Source organism: Python bivittatus, unplaced genomic scaffold, assembly GCF_059951505.1.
Source record: "Python bivittatus isolate LINGU-HERP-01145 unplaced genomic scaffold, Pbiv_v1 ctg000700_np1212, whole genome shotgun sequence".
Classification (NCBI taxonomy): Eukaryota; Metazoa; Chordata; class Lepidosauria; order Squamata; family Pythonidae; genus Python; species Python bivittatus.
In genome coordinates this window covers 42,666,645-42,676,718 of record NW_028277098.1, presented here as the reverse complement: position 1 = coordinate 42,676,718, position 10,074 = coordinate 42,666,645, and positions in this window count along the sequence as shown.

The window sequence follows — 10,074 nt, the reverse complement described above, 5'->3', positions numbered from 1 at the left end:
CTCTTCATTCCCACAACTGATAATCAATTTATTCTACTGTGTTGGGAATATCTTTAAAATAATTCTCATGTGTATGTATATGTATGTATATGTGTATGCATGCATACACACACACACTGCTTCCTTAACCATCTCCATCTCCCTCCCCTTTTACATTTTCTAATCTGTTGTGCTGTTCTTGATAGGTCTTGGTTCCCATGCTCCGTACTTGTATACTTTTTGCTCCAGATTTATTTGCTCCTTAGTCCCTGATAACACCATGAACTCAGTCTTTCAGGCAATGGGCTAGCCTGAACCTCATAGAAAATATTTCCTTTCCAATATTGAGGCTAAAAAAAAAAAAAGGAAATTAAATTAGATATAAAAGTTTGCTGAAATAACATGAAGGCTGTGGCACAAAACCAGGAAATCCAGAGATAAGACTTGACAAGCTGCCATTGATTGAGGAACGAAGAACCACGTTAGGACTAGAATGTAGGCCATTCTATTTTTCCTGGAGATAAGGCACCATGCTGTTCCCATTTGGCTCAGCTTTGGGAACTCTCTGTCCCATTGTTGCAGAGTCCTGAAATCAGCAGAATGGCCATGATAATAGGACCTTAGGGGTCAAATTAGCAAGGACCAATATTTCTGATGGACAGTTAGAAGTTACTTGATGGTTGGGCATCAGGGTTGTTTTGATTCCTAATGACTTAACATGAACAATGCTTTCATCTTTTGCAGATCCAAAGAAGGAAGTTCATTGTGGATTGTCAGCAGGGTCCCAGATACCCAAGAATCTAGATGAAAGCTGTGATCCTGGTCAAGTTCATTTTCTTCTACCTCATGACAGTAAAAGTAGCAACCAATAAAGTCCATATCAGTTAAGTGGGGATGCAGCTGTGTATAAGTACCGTATTACAAAGTCTGTCTTACAGAAAGGGGAAAAACTTACCTAGACAGGTGCTTTGATGGCTGGGATCAAAATACACACACCAGCTACTTTCCTGCTCTAACAGGATGAATATCGCTGCATAGCCAAAGGTGAGAGATCCTGGAAGTTGTTGCTCATCAACATCTGGAAGGCCACTTGTTTAACTCTGGCTATTATAAGCAGAGTTCTGGTGGATCAGTTCAAAAGTCTACTTCATTCAGCATCCTTTTTGCTTCAGTGGCCACTTGCAGTCACTGCATGGACGAACATTACATAGACTTGGGAGGGGGAATAGAAGAAGCTATGTAGCAGTTATGATTGCAAGACAAAAGAAAATATGGATCTGTGCAGATGGTGAAAGGTGCATATGTTTGTTAGGTTCTCAGTTCATTTCTTGAAATTATGGTGGCAGTCCAAAGTTCAGGGCGCAATCCTCGGAGAGGAATGATACCTATCTACACTTTAATCCTCAAGGAAATTTTTATTGGCTGGTACAAAAGGTGGCAACTTTATTTTGCTTTGAATCTTTGGATTCCCACCCTTTGTTCCTCAAAGTGGCTGCTCAGGAAATGCCTTTGTTAAAAAGAGAGGCTATCAATGCAAGGTGACCCTTAAAATACGGTTGATTACAGCTTTGGACTATCTGAAAGAAATTGCCACACAATAGGCAATACCATTAAATGTCCATTATTGCAGCTGTCACTCACAAAGCTGTGGCTTGGAAGCCTCTTACTCTATCTCTTATCCTGCATCTAATTCATGGGGTGGCTTACTTTGCCTTGGGCTTTTAGTGGTGCATCCATCTGGAACAACATGCTATGGTCAGTGTGAAAACTCACCCAGGCAAAAAGAAATCCCAATTCCTTTGCTTCCTGATTGACAGCAGAGCTGTAATCAGTGCACTACAAACATTCCACTGGGTCATTTTGCCCCCAAATCTGATAGATAACATCCTGTGTGTGTTTTCCCACAAGGCACAATTTCCTCTTGCTATGGTGCTTAAGATATTAGGGGTGGAGAAGTCTTAATATCCGCTACTGAATGCAGTTCTAGAGAAGGTCTAAGAGGAAAACAGAGCAGGAAAAAAATCCCAGTTGCTCTATCCTCTGCTTCAGGGTAGATTGCAAGATAGGGTGCTAATCTCTAAATTGCAACCTGGACACTTTTATTTGCAAAGTTACTGCTTGTTATGGTTTGGGAGTTTAATATAATGCTTTGCTTTCTGTGGTGATCAACGCTGAGTCCTTGCATCCCAAGAAGCAGATATTTCATCAAACAATTTAACAAACACTAAATAAATGATCCAAACTATGGTAAACTACTAGATAAATAGCCACAATTGCTTGTCTTTCCTGGCATTAAGTGCAAATCAGTTCACATCAGCAGGCACACATTTGCTTTAGTTGTGTCCTGGAAGGCTGAAATAAAACTTTAAGGAAGACCACTTGTGGCACTTAGGCTACTGAATTGGTAGCCCAGATTTATATAATTTTTTTGGCACAGCTGGATTACAATTTTTGACCACTCAGAAATGCGCCTCTGTGTGGAATGGACAAAATAACCCCATAAGTAAGTGACCAAGGTAGCTCAGAATTGGCAAGATGTTCCTTTTACACTTTAATAAGGAACAAAGCTCTTAAAAAGTTTAGTGGGCAACAGCTTCATCTACATTGTCCAAAACAGCTTGCAATAAGGTAGCACAGCAGTCTCTCTTTAAAGATCTCCTCTCACTGCTTTCTGCTTTCCCAATTTTTAGAGATTGTTCCTTCCTCCAGAGGAGGACTATTTTTCATTATGCTCAAGTCTGATTACTTAATTGTATCTTTTAAGATAAATTAGAATGAATTCAAGTGGAAAGTTTTCATTCTGCAATAGCGTGAGAACTGGAAAGGGTCCAGGTGAATGTAATCCATTGTTATCAAAGAGCTGGGACTAGTTACAAAGCTGTCTCCTTTCAATGAACCAGCAGCAAAGCAGAAACCTTTTCATTCTGCTGGCTGAACTACCACCAGAATTCCCTCAGTGGAAGTAGAAAGACCACTGAAGTGATGGATCCATGCTACGGAAGTGTCTATTGAGTTGAAATCCAGATCAAATTGAAATTAGTGGCAAATTTCCTTGCAGGCATGCAGGGACCAGGGTACTCTATTTCTGTGTCCAGATCTGCACCCACAATATTGCAGAATATTCCTTTCTTACCGTAGATCCCTTTAATATTTAAAAAAAAATGTTTTGTGTCTTAAATTTAGTGCTATGTTAATTCCCAGAGCAGCAGCCTTAAGTTGCTGGACTTCTAAGCATCAATCAGCTAGAAATGAAGCTGTTTTAAGAAATTCCCTTCTTGATTTCAGGCCCAGTTCTATCTTTTTACTGTTCCATTTTCCCATCAATGAACTTGTAAAAGAAAAAAAAAGTCATGGAGAGCAGTGACCAGTGAATAAGGGGTGGGGACATTCCTGCTATAGTGCAGAGTAGCTACCTGGAATAGAAATATTTGCCTACAATGAAATGAAATGAAGGAGATGTACCAGACAGTTATTTGAACCAGCACAAATAAGAAAAAACTAATTTTGGTGCATAACCAAAAAGATGGGTGCAGGTTGCTTTCTGAGTGGGTGGGAGTGGGTAGATGATGTCTTGCATCCTTGCTTTTAAGAAATGGCCAGTTGCCTGTACTTACACTTTGGCAAACTAGATATGCCATTCATCCCTAAGTCCGAAGTTGGCTTTGTGGATTGTCCTAAGCTATGTATCACATTGAGTTATTATGGCTTATCAAGTAAGCCACTATGAGGTAGGTAGATGCAACATACTAAGAATTACTCAGGGGTAAACTGTAGTTTATAAACCACAAAGATTAGGTATGCATAACACACTAAATCAAAATGAGTAGATTGCATTTTGGCTTAGCTGACAGAAGATGTTTCCTGAGCATGCAGCAACTATGAAAAAAGCAAATTGTATGCAAGGAGCTGATGTGAATGGATAAACCATTCAAGCCAGTCAACACCTGTTCCTCAGATGCTGGGGGAAGGAGGGAACTTGCTCGGAGTTCCCAAACAGATAGTCCTTACACTTTCTGGGGAAAAAACAACAACAACTTTGTTTTGAGAGCAAGGGAAAGGTCATAGCTGAGGAAAGGAAGCAGATCACTTGAGAGGAGCCCAAGGAAAGAGGACTGGGGGAAGAGAGAGAAAGATTGTTGAGGAATCTAAGACAGAGACTTGGAAGACTTATTAAAGTAGGTTTGACAAGCTACTTTGCAGTAGAAGCAGGGAGCGAAGCAATGCTTGTATAGAAGGACAGGGACTCTAGAAAGGGTCAGGTCTGGCTGAGAATTGTGGTAGGAGGTAACGGAGGACTCTGAGTTGGAGTAAAGAGCATCTTCACGGAGCGGACAGAAATGCTATGTAAGCAGAGTGGACTGTCTGGGACCTGTGGCAAAGGCAGAGCTAAGTATCTCTAGGCACTTAGACGAGATAAGGTACCAAACCATAAACCAGAAATCTTTAGAGAGTCAATAGGAACTGAGAGGAAATGCTCCCAAAATTTTATTGAAGGTTTCAGTTGTAAGATTGAGTCTATTGTTTTCATTCCTACAAAAGGAGATATGGTGGCTGTTCTCTGGCTAAACTCTTCAAAGCTACTAAGGCCAGAGTTTAAATCATCAACATGATCATAACGTCACCATTATTGCTACTATTATTATGCCTAGTTAACTGGCAAGTAGGTTGCTCGGGCTGTGCGAACCCCACCTATCTCATAAGCCAGGGAAGAAGGAGCTAAGGAAAGGTACAGTGTACTCTGGACTAGAGCTGGAAAAATACAGAAGAGGGCTGCTTAAATGGTCAGGGGCAAAACATCTTCCTTATTAAAACATGCACACTTTTGGAACAGGATTGTGATGTGTAAAATAATTCATGGTGTGGAGAAAGTGGGCAGGAATAAGTTTTTCTTCCTCTTTCAAAAACTAAGACCAGAACTCATCTGTTGCAGTAAAATAGAATGAGATTTTGAACAAATGAAAGTTCTCCTTTACACAGTGCATAATTAACCAGTAGAATTCATTACCAGAACCCAGGTGATGGCCACTTGCTTGTAGGACCTTAAAAGGATTTGGATGAATTCATGAAGGAAAGGTCTGTCACAGGCTATTGATGTTGAAGACTCAAAGATACTCCTGGTGGGAGAAAAGTATGTCCATCTCCTGCTTGAGAATATTTCAGAGGCATCTGATTGGCCACTGTGAGAAACCAGTTGCTGGACTAAGATGGCCTTGACCTGATCCAGCAGAGCTCCTGTATTCTTAAATAGCACGTACATTTTAAAACAATACATGCATACAGAAGGTATTTCTGGCTTTGTACAAAATGTCTATCCATTAGCAGTATGTAATTTGAAGTACTCACGTATTTGGGATTAGTGAGAAAGGACTTTGCTGTCTGTATGTTTTAGCAAGCTGAATTCCCCAAAGAAGCATTGTGTCCAATATGTAAATGCAACTACAAGCACAAAACCCAGAGGCTTTTTAGACACTGCATATTTTGAAATTGACACAAGGATGAGAACAAGCATAGATTATATTCATATTTGTCTTTGTCTTTTCAAGCATCGTTAAAAACAGTGGAATCCTTAACATGGTGTTCATTATATCCATAGTGCTGTTAATGTTTCAAAATATGCCCAGTTACACCTCACTTTGCAACAAAATTTATCTTTCTTTCGCAACCATATACATCCAAGCAGCATCAACATCAAGAATACATAATTATGCCTAGCAGGAAATACAAGGACAGATGTAGAACTCCTGCATGTAAATTCAGGATCATTGTTCTAAATGACTTTTACATAATTTCAGTATCTTTTTTTCCATCCCAAACTGAAGGTATAAAAAGTCCTAACGGAAGATTTGCATGCGTAATTTCATAGATGCATTTATTCTTCCTACAAAAAGACTACTATCACAGTAATTAATGAGCAGAGAGCCAGTTTGGTGTGGTGGTGAAGGCACCAGGCTAGAAGCCAGGAGACTGCAAGTTTTAGTCCTGTCTTAGGCACCAAGCCAGCTGGGTGACCTTGGGCCAGTCACTCTCCCTCATCCCTAGGAAACAGGCAATGGCAAAATACTTCTGAAAAACTACAGGGACTTCTCGAGGCAGTCACCAGGAGTCAACACTGACTTGAAGGCACACACACACACACAAATGAGCCACCCATATACATTTTTTTTTCCATTAGAGTTTCCTCTGAACAGAGAACGTTTTTCAATATGATACAAAGAAGCATTTGCTTTTCTACTGTATGTCACCTTTGCTTATGGGAATGAATGATATTCTTTGCTGGAGAGATCATGAGATCACCCACATGTACTCCAGACAGCTGCTCCTTGTGAATAGACTGCAGAAACCGAGGTTTTTGTGATCGGCTCGTGAGCTGAGCGGCTGGGCGTTGAGGGATTTCAACCAAACTCACAGTCATAATGCAGCCTATATGGACATAAGTTCGCCAAGCTTCATTTCTTAATCATGTTCAGAAATTACTTTTTAACTGCTTTTCAATTATTAGGAACCTTCGGATTGAAGTTTTATAGCATTCACCGGGCAAATTTCCTTCAATCCTTAGTGAAAGAATTTTTAAATACAAGTTTAAGGACATAAAGAAATCTTTTTTCTTTTTTTTTTGAATGAACAGCAAAAGAGTGACTAGAACATTGATTTTGGAAAGTTATAAATAGACTAAGGGTCCAGATGGATTTGAAATAAGATTTTGAAATTAATTATAAGTATCCTTCCTGTGGGAAAATGCCATTGTTTTGAATTCTTAAAAAAAATACATGACAGCCTAGGATTTTGAAGGTTGGACACTAAAGGGAAGTAAAAGGAACTAAAGATTGCATTTAAAGGAGAACACTTACATTTGACTTACTAATACAGAATAGAGTTTAACATTGGATGTATTGAAGGATATTTGTGAACAATGGACTCAGAAGTTAATTTTAAGGGCCTCTGCCATTATAGATTCACTGCGCTTGGAAACTGTTAGGGAAGAGGAACAAGTTTTAATGGACAAGACTGAAACTGATTTGAAAGTGGTTTTAAAAATGACAGGCTATAAGAATGATATGGAAAGAGATGCTACACTGGATATACAAATGAAACCGGCTATTGTCTTAATAATTAAAAGGGATATACAAATAACAAACCAAGAGAGCGACCTGGATAACTTCCCTATATTGGATTTACAAAAGAGACCTGTTAAAGTTCTGAAGGATTTTGTGAGAAGAGACAAAGAAAAAATGAAAAGAATCATGTTCTAGGACATTATTTGAAGGGATTAAAGATCAAGATTGTTAAAAGTAAAAGGAAGGAATATAAAGTTACTTTATTTGATCAAGGTTAAAATAGATATGTTGTTATTTCTGGTAACCCTTAATGGACTTTTGCTGACAAGGACTGAATGATGAGGCTTTAAGGATTTACATATAGATAAGAGATGAGATACAGAAAGAAGAGATCATCTGTTGTATTTTAAGAGAGGGTGATAAGTTACTAAAATTGTATGCTTGTTGTGATGAAGGGGGAAGTCATCTCTTTATTCTTTTCTTTTTCTTTACTACATTCTTATTTTTCTTTTCTATTTTTCTTTTTCTCTTACTTTTTTTCTGCATTTTTTATTCTTTTAGTTTGTATTAATTTCTACCTTTTTAATGGCAATGTTTAATAAAAATATGGTAAAAAAAAAGAATACTCTGTGCATTGAACAAAACTGATCAAGACTTGGTCCATGTACATAAGGCTCCCAGATGTGTCATGACAAACACATCACAGGATATTATTTCAGCCTGGACAATAAATCAAGGCAGTGTTCTACATTTGTAATGTGATTGTAAATTTGCAATGTCCTCAGATGTCCTCGTCCTGAACAACTGAGGCAATTCAAAGCTGATTCTCCAAAGCCCAGACATAAAAAAACTTGGACATAATGTATCTTGTTATGCTTGTTATATTTTCATTTTGGTTATAGAACCACCATTTTGTTGCTTGCTAATTGGCCAGATTGCTTGGAGGATAAAGGATTCTGCTTGCTAGTAAATGAATCACATTCATCCTAATTTGTTTGAGTATCATCATAAATTCATCTTCATAAGAGTTCTTTTAAAGATCTGATTTATGATATTACAATATCAATCCTACAATCAACTGTTGTGCAGAATGCTATTTAAGGTAGTAATACCAAATGCTAATGCCTTTGTATTTTACATTAATCTGTCTTTGCACATAATGAAAGTTATATACAGTGTATCTATTTATTTTATATAAATGCTGGATATTTTTTTTTTTTGGCCAGATTATTTACTCCGTCTCTAAAGGAAAGTAGTGGTACTGGTAAAAAGTAGTGGTGTTGGACAAAAGAGGCTTAAAGATATGCTTTAAAAGCAGTGATACATTCATAAAAATAACACTACCATGATCTGACATAGTACAGACAATTTCTCATCATACTATAGAACTTCAGGTCATACCTGGAGGAATTACAGGATGGAGTAATTCCTCCAGGTATTCTAGGTATCCCAAGAGGAGCAAGAATTCGTACTTTGAATTCCCTCTTTGAACCTGGGGGCAAGGTCGTTTTACCTTGTTTGACTTTCCTGCTTCTGTTTACCCTTAACTTTTTCTTATAATGCAACCATTTCACATTCTATCCAAAAACAAATCATGACAGAAAACTAGATGCTAGAAAGAAGAGTTCACTATAACTTTTGAATGACAGTTCCATATTATCTATATGTGTGTGCGCCTCTGTGTTTGCATACGTATGTTTGTAGCGCTCTGGATTGCAATCCCATTTGTTCAGTCAATGCAACTAAAATGTTGGGTTTTGTTTATAATTTATACAGCATACTCCCCCACACCCCCTTTGTACTGATCTTTGAAGTTAAATATTCTCCACTTCAATAAACATGCATGTCATCCAAAATTTGGAACACCATTATTGAAGAGGAAAGGAATGTGTTTCTCTCCTCAAATTTGTTTTGACATGTTTCATCTGAAATGTATATGAGCAATTTTTTAAAAAATAGAAAAAAAAATCCTGAAATGAAAAGTTAGGTACTTGAAGCAAATTTTTAAACAACATTTCAAAGTGAGGGAGGTATGTAATTAACGTCCGTTTTATGTTGTAGGTTTTTCTCTTTTATTTGCACTTGAAAACATCTGGGCATTGGGGCTGATAGACAAAGGAGGCCTTAATGTTTTTTTCACTGTGTGCTTTGAGCTGTATTTTCTTCTGTGTTTTAGTGGCACCTGAGGTGAAAAGAAAAACCTCTCCAATCTGGCCTACACTGGTAGAAAAAGAGCTGGTCCAGTCACTTTGCTGATAGAGCAAAACAGAATGTCAGCCAGGGATCCTTGAAAATCAACAGTCTGATGACCACCTACATCAATCTTGACAGTTGGCATTGGGTGAAGCACCACTCAGTCTGTGTATCTTTTAAATCATTGGTATCTGCAGGTGAAGTGTAGACTGGATTACAGAGATGAAATTGATAAACTAGGGATGAAACAAATGTAACTCTGTACTTTTGAATTTACTTAAATAATTGCAGCAGATATTTCATAAGTCTGGAGTAGATAGTCTCTTAATTTCATGGCTGGTATCAAAATTAGCATTTGGCTCTTTGAACCTGTGGTTCACATTTCAAGTAAGAGTGAAAGTCTTTCTGTGGGTGACCTTTGTGATAGGAAGCACATTTGTCATTGGTTCTCAGATGGATAAATTATCCAATTTTTTGCTGCATGGGAAGTCAACACATAAATGTGGGGTAGCAATTTTCACAGTAGCTTATGTTATCATGTCTGAAAGAAAAATCCACCTGAAGTCAGCAGCAGTTTTATGAAATCCTCTTCTGTTTATGAAACACAGTGGAGTTTTGGTGTAATTGAATCAACACTTTTAAAAAAAATAGATATTGAAGATGCAATATTAATCTCTTGCTAAAGGACTCGCAAGAATATAAAGGAATTATGTAGAAATATTTTCAGATTCTATGGTACTCTTAAAACACACAGAACAAAACTTCTGGAAAAAGGATAAACTCTTTAGATTTGGACAGGATTTTTTAAAAAAGGTGATACAGATTCAGTGTGTGTATGGGAGGATTG